The following is a 13,847-nucleotide window of genomic DNA, read 5'->3' as shown; positions in this document are numbered from 1 at the left end:
GAAAATTATCTTTCCTTTCTTCTACCTGATTGGGCAGAACATTCTAAAAGGAAACTTGTTCTAATCTTTCACATTTTTGGTCTTAGATCTCTCTTTTCAGGAGTCTTAATCTGAGAAACTTTCCATTTTGTTTGCTTCCTGGTCCTCAAAGTCATCATCCCCGAAGGTCAGCAATGAGAGTACTAAAACGCTAGTCCTCATCCTAATGGGAGATAAGTAGGTCAGCAACTCTGTGCCTCTCTTAATATTTTAGGTTGGACCAATGACTGCATTAAACTAAAAAAGGCATCCCTCAAACAGCAGACATTCTGAAACCTGAAAAACACTTACACTGAAGAGATGTCAGTTTAAAAGGGTATTCATCTCTCAAAACTCCAACTGCCTGCAGCATATTTCTACAAATTGCCCTTGTTCCAGAAGTCAGCATGTCTTAGGTTAGTTCGTTTTACTGCAGTTAAGACAGAAGCAAAACCTGTATCCACAGCTTCTATTTGAGCACTTCTAAACAGTCTTAAATTAATAAAGATGCTGACATATATGGTATTTTTTTTAGACTCAAGAACACATTTTAGTCTCTTGGGCCAGCCCTTCTGCGTAGACAAATTTCATCTATATATACAGTATATTATGAAAAAGGAAAATATTGAAAATTCTAGGGAGAGGATATTTCTGTTCAAGGATTAAGATGAGATTCAAAGGCAGGACATAGGCCAGGCACAGTGGCTCAAGCCTATAATTCCAGCACTTTGGGAGGCCAAAGCAGGAGGACCGCTTGAGGCCAGGAGCTCAAGGCCAGCTTGGGCAACATAGTGAGCCACTATCTCTACAAAAAACTTAAAAATTAGTCGGGTGTGGTGGCACATGCCTGTAGTCCCAGCTACGCGGGAGGCTAAGGTGGGAGAATAGCTTGAGCCCAGGAGTTGGAGGATGCAGTGAACCATGATTGTGCCACTGCACTGAAGTTTGGGTGACAGAGTCTCTAAAAAAATTTAAAAAGTAAAACCAAAAACAACCAAAGGCAGGATATGCAAAAATAATATAGCATTACATAGGAAATAACTATATTAGTAATATAGTTATTAAAAAATATTTGCCAACAAAAGCTCAGTTTCTGAGATTGAATTTCCACTAAACCCTCTAACCAGACATAAAAGCTGAGTGTCTAGTAAATAGTAGCTCAAGGTCATGAAATTCACTCCCCTTAATTTCCTCTCTACCTATTTATCTCAAAGGTTGCACTTGCCAATTCTTTTAACTCTTAAACCAAATACTACCCATTTCAAAAGACCTTTGAAATTTTCTTCCAGAGAAAATAATAAATTAAACTCATAGATGGACTCTTTCAGACATGCCAACTAACAGGTCAGCCTGAAGGTCTAAAATGTAAAAGTATAAGAAATAATGTTGGTGACAAAGTATGCTATTATGCCAGCCTTTGCCTCAAGTCTTTTAAGATAACATTCACAGAACAGCCTCTCAAACAGACATTCTAAGCAGGAAGTCTTTTCTCAAGAAACCAAAAAGGAAAACCATCATTGTTCTTGTCTTCATCATTAGTAGCAGCATCAAAAGCATTTGCCAGGTGCTGACCTGCCAGCATGAACTTTTAGTACCTGTACAAATCAAGCTAACGCTGTCTTTGGGAATTTATAATCTAAGACATATTTGATATAAACCAAGCAGTGTCATTTTTTATGGAGTGGTGAAAGAAGGAGAAAGTTCTGATAATGTTATTGCACCAGGATTTCAGGGCTTCAAGATGTCATTTTCAAAGCTTCCTAGGGCCTTGCTATATTACCCAGTTGGGTTATCATCATTGAATAGGCCAAATTCTTAGCAATCAGCACTAGGAGAGGTAGTGAGTAACTGCTGCTCAGAAAAGGCCAAGTAAACTGATCATTCCTGACACATAAAGTAACTATCCAACCTCTTTCTAGAGTAGTCAATGGTCAGAAATTGAAAGGATAGAATTCAACCCAAGGACAGACCAAAGAAAAGGTCAGAGCATAAGATGTTACTTCTCACTGAGACTATCTAACCCATTTATATTTAGTGTCTTATAACAACTTCCTTCCATTTGTATTTAAATTTGAAGTAGAAATCAGGAAGCCATGCAAGTCAGCATTAAAATGATGATGCAAGAAAAATATTCAAGATGTGGGTGTGATGCTTATTTTTGACAGATACAATGGAATTTCTAGTGGAGGATTTAATCGACATAGAATTTTCCAGGAAAATAAAGGCAGGAATTGGAAAAATGTTCTCAGGGAATACTGATAAGGGACAGTCATCTAAACAAACCTTGTCAGTGACGGTATCCTAGATTCCATGATCCAAAGTAGAGTTATGGTGGGTAGCCAAATGGGATTATGCAGAAAAGGGTAGAAAGAAAAGGGAGGCTGCTAGGAAAAGAAAGACTTAAAAGAATGAGTTAATGAGGGCAAATGGGATGTGGTGTTCTGTACCTAGCCCAGAACAGGCCAGATTACCTCACCTAGAAGACATTTCATTAGTGTAGATGGCCCTGCCCAACTCAACCCTAAGGGAATCCATATTTACCCTAAGGGAGAAGGGAGGTGGAGTTCATTTTAATTGATCCTTCATTGTTATATGAACCTAAGTTGGAAAGAGAAGGAAATGCAATGTGTAACATAAAGAATTTAATCAAATACTTTCTATCTCTAGTTAAGGGTGAGGTAGTCAAAGCCTTCTGACTCACCCCTGCTCTTTTGTTTCTTGGAGCTGAAGGCCAGGTACCAGTTCTGCCAAAGATGAAATCAAGTGGAAATTTGAGACAAAAGGTCACGTGGAGCTGGGAAGCAGTGGACCCAGCACAATACCTCCTCCCACCTCCTGGGAAAGGAACCCTCAATACAAGTTGTCAGGCAACAACCCTTTACCACATTCTAAAAATATCGATGTAAAATTTAATCTCCATTTTTAGAAGAAAACAATGAAAAAAGGTATAGATGTGCATATTGCCACAAGAACAACCCCTCACACCCTAAGGGGCTAGCCTAATCTTTGGATGACTGGAATTCTAAGTGCTCTAAAATTAACTATTTAAAAGTCTTTGAATCTAAAGCTGTCTTTGTTTCATAAATTAAAGCTGGTGATTTCCCGGGACAGCGAAGGGGCCTGGTGGAAGGCATCAGTTGCTCCATGGGGTTGGATTACAGGTCGGAACGAATTTGGGGTTCACAGAATGCTTTGGATCTGACAGGCATTTAGTGAGACGAACCGTCCTCCACACTCCCAGCCTTTTATCTACTTTGTCAGCGGCATGCAGCTTTCAACGCCGGGCAAGTATTTTCAGAATACATACACCAACCAGAAAGAGCCCTGCAAACCCTCAAAAGTCACCATCTCCCTGCTCTAATAAGCCCGAACTGTAGTACGAGCTGGGGCAGAGGATAAAAGAGGAGGCTAAAGGAAGGAAAGTAGTTTTAGGAAAATGACCAAACATGTTTTTAAAGAAAAAAAGGAAGCCGATCTTTTCAAAATTACTACAGTCCTGCTTTCAGATTGCTCAGTATCTTTTTTTCTCAGTGCCAAAGGACTTTGAAGGCTATCCTGCATGAAGCGGGTGAGTGAGGACGGCAGAGGTCCGCGACTCCCGGGAGAGCTCCGCGGGCAGGGCCTGGGAGCCGCGCCGCGTCCAGGTTCTGCAGCTCAGCGGCCCTGTTGCTGACAGCTCTGCGCCGCGCCGACCCACTGCACCCGCTCCAGGCCGGCTGCCAGCCCCGCAGCGCCCGTCCTGAAATGGACTCTGGGCAGGCTTCCCGCACGCTCCGGCCACCGGACCTTGCCCGGGGGGGAGGGTTCCCAGGGCACAGCCCGAGCCACGACTTACTACGAGACGGCGACTCGCTTCGCGGGAACAGCGCGCGCTCCGGAGTGGCCTGGGCCTCACCCCTCGGGCCTGGGCCTCGCTGCGCCCCCAGCCAGGGCCGAGGTGTCCTAGCTCACGACATCAGGCAGCGGTCGGGTGACCCAGGACTTCGCACCCGCTCCTCTCCGCCTCCTCCTTCCTCCCCCTTAGCCGCCCTTCTGCAGCCTCAGGCGATCTGAAGGTGAAACTGCTTTATCCAAGGCCGTTTTCTGAGCGCGCGGCTCAAGTAGTAAAAACAGACCAGAGGAGGAAAGTCGGCCTCCTGGCTGGACTCTGAATGGCCTTCACCGGGTGTCCTCGGCTCCAAATGGCTCTCTGGTCGGTCATTTCCATTCTGTGCTCAGGTCCAGAGCAGTGAGACATCTGTTTTCCATCAACCGCGAGGCAGAGGCAAATCCTGGATTAGAGGTCGCCCGGCGCTCGCAGCATTTTCAGGCCCGGCACGACAGCTAATCCCCGCACAAAGAGCATGAAAACAAACACGCAAGTTGGTGCCCGGTTCCAGAAAGATTTCCCTGTGCGATGACTAAAGGCTCCTGCAGCCAGCCTCCAGGATGGGCCAATCGCAGCACAGGGGGGCAGGAAAAGGGGGTTGGCTCGGTTTTCAGGTCTCCTGAAAACGCATCCTCCTCCCCAGTCCCGTAAACACAAATGCAAACACTGTCCTTTCAGGGGAAGTGAGTTCAGCTTGACGGGGCTGAGAGAGCTGAAATGGGCCGGCCTCCATCATGACAGTTCATTATAAGCAAGCACAGCTCCTGAATGTGAGCGAAGAAAAAAATCTCTGCGTTTCCTTCAAGTGAATTCTAACAAATGAGTCAAGTATGATACAATCAGTCCTGAAAATGATGAGCCATGACTGTCTCTATAGGTCTTTTTTACTCCGTAAAAGAAGTTGGAGTAGGGACCCTTCCTTCTCTCTTTCCTTCCTTCTTCCCTTCCTTCCTCCCTCCCTCGCTCTTTCCTTTCTTCCTCGCTCTTTCCTTCTTTTCTGTCTCCCTCCCTTCCTCTCTCGCTCCCTCCCTCCATCCTTCCTCCTTCCCTTCCTCCCTCCCTTCCTTCCTTGCTCTTTCGTTCCTTCCTTCCTCCTTCCTTCCTTCCTCCCTCGCTCCCCCCTCCTTCCTTCTTTCCTCCCTCCCTTCCTCGCTCTTTCCTTCCTTCCTTCCTTGCTCTTTCCTTCCTTCTTTTCTCCCTCTCTCCCTCCTTCCCTTCCTCCCTTGCTCCCTCCCTCCTTCCTTTCTTCCTCCTTCCGTTCCTTCCTCCCTCCCTTCTTTCCTCGCTCTTTCCTTCCTTCCTTCCTTATTTCCTCCCTCCCTCCCTTCCTCGCTCTTTCCTTCCTTTTCTTCCTTCCTTCCTTCCTCACTCCCTCCCTCCCTCCTTCCTTCCTTCCTCCTTCCTTACCTTCCTCCCTTCCTTCATCAGTCACAAGGCTGAGAATACAAAGCTGGAAAAAGCATGAGTCTACTTTCAAGGGCCTTATCTTCTTTGGGGGGCAGGGGGGAAGGTGGGGAGGGACGACCTACAATTTCAAAACACTATAAAATGATAGAAATGTATGCCCAGAGGGTTATAGGAACATAGAAGCAGGAAACGAAGAAAGGCCTCCCAGAGGAGGCTGCATTTGTTTGGTTTTTATGTTTGTTTGTTTTGAGACAGGGTCTTGTTCTGTTGTCCAGACTGGAGTGCAGTGTCACGAACATGGCTCACTGCAGCCCTGACTTCCTGGGCTCAAGCGATCTTCACACCTCAGACTCCCGAGTAATTGGGATTATAGGCACACTGCCACACTCGGACATTTCATATAAATGAAATCACATAATACGTGTGGGCTTTTGTGTCTGGTTTCTTTCACTCAGCAAAATTTTTTCAGTTTACTTAGGTATCCACGTAGCATGTGTCAGTACTTCATGATTTTTTATTGCCAAAGAATGTTATATTATATAAATACACCACATTTTGCTTATCTGTTCAACATTTGATAGACATTTGGATTGTTTCCACTTGTGGCTAGTATAAATAACGCTGCTATGAACATTTGAATGCAAGTTTTTGAGTGGACATATATTTTCATTTCTCTTGGGTATTTACCTAGGAGTGAAATTGCTGGGTCATACACTAATTCTATGTTTAACATTTTGAGGAACTGCCAGACTGTTTTCCAGAGCAGTTACACCGTTTTACACTACCACAAGTAATGTATGAGGGTTTCAATTTCTTGGTGGGTATGAAGTGGTATTTCATTGTGGTTTTGCTTTGCATTTCCCTAATGACAAATAATGTTAGGTATCTTTTCATGTGCTTGTTGACCATTTGGGTATCTTCCTTGTAGAAATGCTTACTGAAATTTTTGCCCATTTTAAAAAATTTATTTTTAAAATTGGGGTTCAATATATATAACAAAATTTACTATTTTGTTATATCAAAATGTATATATACTGTGAACAGTACATATACATTGTTGTACAACCAACACTATTTGCCCATTTTAAATTGTCCTTTTAAACTTGTCTTTTATTGTTGAATTCTCACATTCTGGATGTGAGTTCCTTATCAGATGTATGCTTTGAAAATATTTGTTCTTATTGTATGGGCTGTCCTTTCACTTTCTTGATGGTGTCCTAATAGTCTTTAATAAATTCCTTTTACTTTCAGACTAACTAGAGATAGTCTGTTGTCAGAAGCTAAGAACACTCACAGATGTACTGTGTTCTGTTAAATGCCATCCTTTTCTATAACAACCTGTCTCTCATCATATCTTCTATCCAATATTGTCTTAGAACTTTGATTTTTATTTTTTCCTAAAGCTTTTCTCATTCTATCTGAATCCCACCTATGTCTTATATTTACTGGGCACAGACTCAAAGCATCAGCAGTTACCACCAACATCAGCAGTTACCAGTGGCCTTCCTATTTATTTCCCACTTCTAACCCAATTCTGGCTCAGAACCCTGCAGTCAAGGGCAATGACCTCCCCTTTTCTTGACTCCTTTTACACTGTTCCTCCCTTTCCTCAATTACATTGCCATAGCCACATGGGATCTTATGAGAACGTCGTGTTTAATCTCTGGATCATCCTTAGTGCCCAGAACAAGGCTTTGCAAAATCCTGGAATACAATAAATGTGTATTAAATGGAAATGAATCTTGTGCTCTATTTCCTTCATTTTATTTTATTTTACTCATTTTATTTATTTTTATTTTTTCGAGATAGGGTCTGGATCTGTCACCAAAGCTAGGGTGCAGTGGCACAACCTCGGCTCACTGCAACCTCTTGCCTCCCAAGCTCAAGCCATCCTCCCACCGCAGCCTGCCGAGTAGCTGGGACCAGAGGCATGTGCCACCTCACCTGGCTAATTTTTGTATTTTTCAGGGAGACAGGGTCTTACTTTGTTTCCCAGGCTGGTCTTGAACTACTGAGCTCAAGGGATCCACCCACCTTGGCCTCCTAAAGTGTTGAGTTACAGGCGTAAGCTACCATTCTAGGCCCATTTTTTAAATTCTAAAATAATATTTATGCAATCCTTGATTTTAAACTTTTCTCTCAATGGCCACATGTGGAAGATGAAGGCTTCAAACTGGGTTTCAGGGCAAATCGGTGTTCAATTTAGGAATGAAAGAGTGGAATTCTTTTGGGAAGTAATTTTTAGAAGTTTGTGAGATGGTGAAAGAAGGTAGGGCTTCACAGATAAAGTTCTCAGGACCCATAAAGGCACTAAATAGTATTATTTGGGGCATCAGAAGTCTAAGGTGAATTCATTTTCTGGTAGATTTTTTTCTGGCGGATTGGGCTTTATGACTGCCACTCCTCAACAGTTGGGTCTGCTTCTTGCATGGCACTCTGAAACTTTGGATTCCAGACTAACTGAAATGCACCTCTTTGAAATAGCTGGAAAGAGCCAGTTTCATTCTGTCATAAGATCAACCAATGTTTACTGAGCACACACCTTATGTAAAACACTACCCTGGGCACACAGAGATATGAGATTCATTTCCCATAGTAAGGAGTTGGATGACTAATGGGTGCTATGGTTAAGATAAACACAATTAACTATAATCCAAAGCAGAATGGGGGGTCAGGACAAGGACAATCATCTGTAATCCAAAGCAAAGCAGGGTGTTTTACTCTCCATAATAGAGGCATAAAAGACTGTTTTGAGAATTCAGGGAAGAAGAAATCACCTTTTTTTTTTTTTTTTCTTTGAGTAGTAGAAAAGGCTTCATGGAGAAGGTAGGGAAGGAGAACTAGTCTTTTGCCTAAAAATTTAGGATTTCTACACCACAATCCTTACTCTTCAGTAACTCCCTTACTAGTTGGGAAGAAAATCATACATACAAGTGGCTACAACTCAAGACCATATATGAAAAGACTCATTTGGAAGGGTCACAGAAAAATGAGAGAGCACTTCTCATACAAAGTCCAGGAAATACTATATAGAAAGGGTAGACTTGTAGACTTGACTTGGACCCTAAAAGATGGAAAGGATTTATTAAAATGCATGTTTTTGATAAAAGGCAATTAAATATTCTAGAAAATTTGGAAAACCCATAAAAGTATAAAGAATAAAATAGGTTGGGCACAGTGACTCACACCTGAATCCCAGCACTTTGGGAGACCAAGGTGGGAGGATCACTTGAGCTCAAGAATTGGAGGCCACCCTGGGCAATGTAGAGAGACCCTGTCTCTACAAAAAGAATAAAATAATTAGCTGAGTGTGGTGGTGCATACCTGTAGTCCCCGCTACTCGGGAGGCTGAGGTGGGTAGATTGCTTGAGCCCAGGAGCAAAAGGCTGCAGTGAGCTGTGATTATACCACTGCACTCCAGCCTGGGTAACACAACAAGACATAAAATAGAAATCATTTACAGATCCACTGCCTACAGATAAATCCATTGCCAGACATACAATACGCTTAATAAATATTTGCAACGGAATAAGTGAATAAATTACATTACCATTTATAGTCTCTATTTTTTCTTGTGCACAACTGCTTTCTACAAAGGTTATACCAATTTACATTCTCATTAGCAATGCATGAAATTAAGAAATTCACCAGCAGTGTTATTTTTAAATATTTGTGAATGATAGGAAGAAAATAATAACTTCCTTCTGAAATTTAGATTTATGGGATCATTGGTGATGTTGAACATTTTACATATGATAATTAACCATTACTATTTCCTTTAAATTGCCTATTCATGATCTTTGTACATTTTTCTTTGGAGAACTCGGAGAAAATCTGAAATTTTCTCAATCTTGGTTCCCCCGTGGCTATGACTGTGTGAGCATCCTGCCATGGCAAGTGTGATTTACTTTCTAAAAATACATTCTTATTCTTATTCTCTGTCTCTCCCTGCTCTCCAACATAGCCTCTAAACATAGCCAACTGCTTCATCTGGTGATCAATCAAAGAAATCATGATTTGTTGCAACACTGGAAGGACATCTTGGTGGTATGAGAATTACTGAGAGGCAGTATGTTCAGATTATCAAGCATCACTGAGTCACCATAACTCTCTTTTTTAAGTGCTGGTTTTAGAACTTAACTTCCTCCTATGCTGTAAAATTAAACTTCACAGCAATTCTCGCACTGACTCCCTCAGTTTCAACTGATCTGCACTTTCTTGCCTTTGAAGTGTCTGTTCCTGCTGAATCTGGGGTGGCCTTTTCTTCATCTTCCCCTGTCCAAATCTTGCCCCTTCCTGATGAAGTTCAACTGGTACCCATGGATGAGAATGACCTCTTCCTCTGAATCCCATATACTTTGTATTTCAGTGACAGCACTTCCAGCCTCCTGGGTACTTGGGTTATCTGTAAATGCATCTCATCTCCTTATTACCCTGTATACTCCTTGGGGAATTTACATCTTCTTTATGTCTAGGGTCCCATAATTCAATGAGCAGAAACCCCAAAACATTTTACAAATTAAAAAATAAAATCATGTCATTTAACAGAAACATGAGCAGAAAAAAAGAGCTACTTTGAAAGGAAACAGCAAAGCTTAATTTTCAGTTGTATTGACTGTGCTCATGGTAAGATTTTGGGGAGAAATAAAAGTTCATCTAAACAAAGTTCATCTAAATCAAAGAACTCACAGAATCTCATTGCTATGGGCTGAATGTGTGCCCCCAACTTCATATGTTGAAACTTAACTGCCAATGTGATAGTATTAAGAGGTTGGTGCCTTTAGGAAGTGTTTAGATCATGAGGGTTCCCCTTTCATGAATGGATTAATGCCTTTATAAAAGGACTTGAGGGAACTAGCAAGCTCTCTTGTCCTTCCATCCCCTTCGCAATGTAAAGATGCTCACAGCACCACCTTGGAATCAGAGAGCAGCCCTCAGCACACACCAAACCTCCTGGTGCCTTGATCTTGAACTTTCCAGCCTCCAGAACTGAAAATAAATTTCTATTGTCTATAAATTCGCCAGCCTCAGGCATTTTGTTATAGTAGCACAAATGGACTTGGACATTCATCTTGAGAACTTCTGGGGATAGAAACTAAGGGAAGAATTGAGAAACATGCCTCCTTTTGTCTTGTCAAAAGAATGTACAAGTTGCCCTCTTATTCTGCAGCCCTTTAAACCCTCTGCAGGAGAGGAACAGAATATCATGAAAGTTGCAACTGGAGTCCAGGGACTAAGAAAGTGAACTGGGACAAACAATTAATTTTAGATTGAACATAGAGTCAGCATAGGACAGTAAGTACTAAAATAATATTTTAAAATAGCAGGGAAATTGACAAGGAAATTGCTACTGGCTTCCATTAGAGTAAGAGCATACTTTCTTGTAATATTTTCTTGAAATGATGATACATTGATCTTCTTTGACTAATCCATTAGCATAGAAAGATGTTTCTTAGTCTCCAGGAATGCTTACTCAATAGAGGCTTCAGGTCACATTACAGAACTTCATACACTGCTTCAAACATACACTGCTTCAAACCAAATATTAAGAAAGAGCACATGAAAAAGCCAAGACAGAAAGAGAACAACTCTCTTTGGAGTCTTGGTGATTTTTCTCAATTGCTTGCCAAAAATCCCACTCATCATAAATCTGCTTATTTTTAATATGTTTCAGGCTTTTGAAGTTTCCAGCTAAAAACCTCACTTGCATAAAACAACAACAAAAAAATAAAAACAGGCCAAAAAGTTTTTTGAACTGTATTGCTTGGGACTATTGTGACTGAACGTCTGTTTAATTCTCAAATTACAGATGAAAAAACAAATAAAAGGAATCATGAAAGGGTTTCTTTTGAAATCTTCTATCCAAAGTGTGAAAAAAATATGATAATTGATTTCTTATTCCTTATATTAATCATAGATTTCAATGCCTGTTTTTAATTTCCAAAAGGCTATATTCCATATGGAGGGGTTTTATTTAAGAAACCTTTTTTCTTGCAAACCCCCATACGTTGAAATTTTTAATAAATATAATTTAAAAACAGAGAAGTGCACAAATCCTAAGGCAACAGCTCAATGAAATATCACAAAAGGATCGTAACAGGGTAAAAACACCATCCAGAACAAGAATTGGGATATTTCCAACACTCCAGATGCGCCCCTCCCTAATGTAGTTTTGAGCCTGATATATTTTTTTATAGAAATATTATAAATGGCAGCAAGTGCCCAGATCAGCCCACAAAAACCAGAAAATGTACTTGGACTCTAGCAAAATGGCACCACATCAACATCAATGTTTCCATGGGGAAATGCATTTTCAGCTCTGAACAGTGATCTCACGGGGCATGTCCCAGACTCATGATCCTTGAACCCCAAGGGTTTCCAATGTAGGGATTCTTGGTGGGTGGGCCTATGTGGAGGAGAGGAGGAGCTATGTCTAGATCTCAGTAATCAGTTCCCAGTCTACATCAGCCTCAGGGTCTAAACAAGAGAAAGTGGCACTTTAGCCAGGTATATGCCAGGTATACTGACTTAGGAAAAAGATGCCAATTAGGGGTTCTAGTGAGGCACTGAAGTGTATGTTCGAGTTAGTGTGATTTGCAAGTTGCATCTGCCTGTATAATGGACATTCAAGAGAATTAAGAAATGTACATTTAGGGAACCAGTGGGGTGAAGAATGCTAAGTGAGGCTAGTATATAATTGTTACTTCTGTTGCAATGACTGATCGTTGTAGATTTTCTCTTTAACACCTGATTCCAATTAAAAGCAAGCATTGTAATGTTAATAGCTTAACATGGAAAAAATAACCTATTACAGCAATTTTATTGTGTTTTCTAGTAGTTTCCAAAATCCTCAGAAAATAAAAATCACCTAGTATGCTTGTCAAAACACAGATTTAAGGCTCCAACCCAGACCTCCTAAATCAGAACTTACCTAGGGGAGGTCTGATTATTTATGATGATCTAGCTAACAACACCTCTTGGTATTTCTCATCTTCAGGAAAGTACAAGAAACACTGGCTTGGTCTAAGAAATATGAGAGAGGCATGTGTTCAGTCAAAAGTGCAATATAAACCTTAGTTGCTGTTGTTGTTATTCATAATGATGAAAATGATGTGGAACGCTGAGAGGCTGCTTTGGACAAAAGTTTTCCTTAGGGTAAACAGTTCTGGTTCCAAATTTTCTTTATTGTTTCTTTTGTTCCAAGATTCTGAGTTACAAAAAGCAATTTTACAGACACCTGATACTGTCTTCAGCGCATTAGATAGTTCCTCTTAAATAAAACTTATATTTTAAAATGGACAGAAAAGAGTTTGACCCTCTTCATCTCTTAAATCCAAGCTCTCCTCAACATTATGCAGGTTATTGGAGGCTATGCTGGTCAGGTTTTACTGCCCAGGGACTTAGAGGAGCATCTCCATTTATCAGTGGCTTATCTAACTTTTAGAGTCCTCGATCAATTACACAGTGCTCGTGGAAATGCAAATGAGCATGATCAACCAGTGTTATTGAAAAGCACTTTTGTAAGATGTATCAAAAACCTTTTAAATGTTTATATCTTATGCGCTAGTAATTTCACTTTAAAAATCTTTCTTGAGGCACTATCAGAGGTGTGGTCACAGATATTGTCTAGACACTATCATAAGAGTACCAGCTCTGGGTTTCAATGCCAGCCCATCCACTTTTTTTTTTCTTTTTTCCTCACCATGTCTTACGGTGCTAAGCTGCCACTTTCTAATTGTGCAATCTGGAACAAAATATGTAGCCAACTCTCCTGTGCCTCGTTTCCCTCTTCTGTTAAATGGTAATAATAGTAGGTTTGTTACAAAGATTAAATTCGTTAAATAGTAATAATAGTAGGATTCGCCAGGCATGGTGGTTCACACCTGTAAACCCAGCACTTTGGGAGGCCGAGGCGGGTGGATCACCTGAGGTCAGGAGTTCGAGACCAGCCTGGCTAACATGATGAAACCCGTCTCTACTAAAAATACAAAAATCAGTCAGGCATGGTGGCATGCACCTGTAATCCCAGCTACTTGGGAGGCTGAGGCAGGAGAATTGCTGGAACTCGGGAGGCAGAGGTTGCAGTGAGCCAAAATCGTGCCACTGCACTCCAGCCTGGGTGACAGAGCGAGACTCTGTCTCAAAAAATAAATAAATAAATAAAAAATAATAGTGGGATTGCTACAAAGATTAAATTAATTAAGATGCATAAAGAACTTGAAACAGAGCTCATCACATTGTTAGCAATTCAACAAATGTTAACTATTATTATAAGCTATTATTGCAAAAACATTCATTGCTGTATTATTTATGATAGAAAAAAATTGAAACAAGTTAAATGAACAGAAATAGAAGCATGAAGACATATTTTTGCACATTCATACAAAAGAATATAATGTACCCTGGAGGCGTCACATAATGGTTAAAAACACAGGCTCTGGAACCTGAATGCTGGCCAGCCCCTGACCAGCTATGCAGCTTGGGACAATTTTCTCAACAATCTGAGCCTCAGTTTCCTCACCTGAAAATGGAGAAGAACAGTAATAGCGGGCTG

At 41.0% G+C, this 13,847-nt stretch overlaps 1 protein-coding gene across 13 annotated transcripts in view; it reads right to left on the bottom strand.

The window, feature by feature from the left end:
* Nucleotides 1–13,847, bottom strand: part of TRIM2 (tripartite motif containing 2) — a 181,877-nt gene that overhangs the window by 107,369 nt on the left and 60,661 nt on the right. For 2 of the 13 annotated variants that reach the window (XM_054554584.2, XM_054554587.2), the window contains exon 1: nucleotides 3,854–4,596. The exons of 10 other annotated variants lie outside the window; for them this stretch is intronic. The gene's annotated coding sequence lies outside the window, so the exon portion shown is untranslated. Of the gene's footprint in view, nucleotides 1–3,853; nucleotides 4,597–13,814; nucleotides 13,836–13,847 lie in introns of those variants that run through there. One more of the 13 variants, XM_054554594.2, reaches the window with a different exon arrangement.

The sequence above is a fragment of the Pongo abelii genome, chromosome 3, assembly GCF_028885655.2.
Source record: "Pongo abelii isolate AG06213 chromosome 3, NHGRI_mPonAbe1-v2.0_pri, whole genome shotgun sequence".
NCBI classification, from domain to species: Eukaryota; Metazoa; Chordata; class Mammalia; order Primates; family Hominidae; genus Pongo; species Pongo abelii.
Note: the sequence above shows the minus strand (reverse complement) of the source record. Positions and strands in the feature narration are given on the sequence as shown.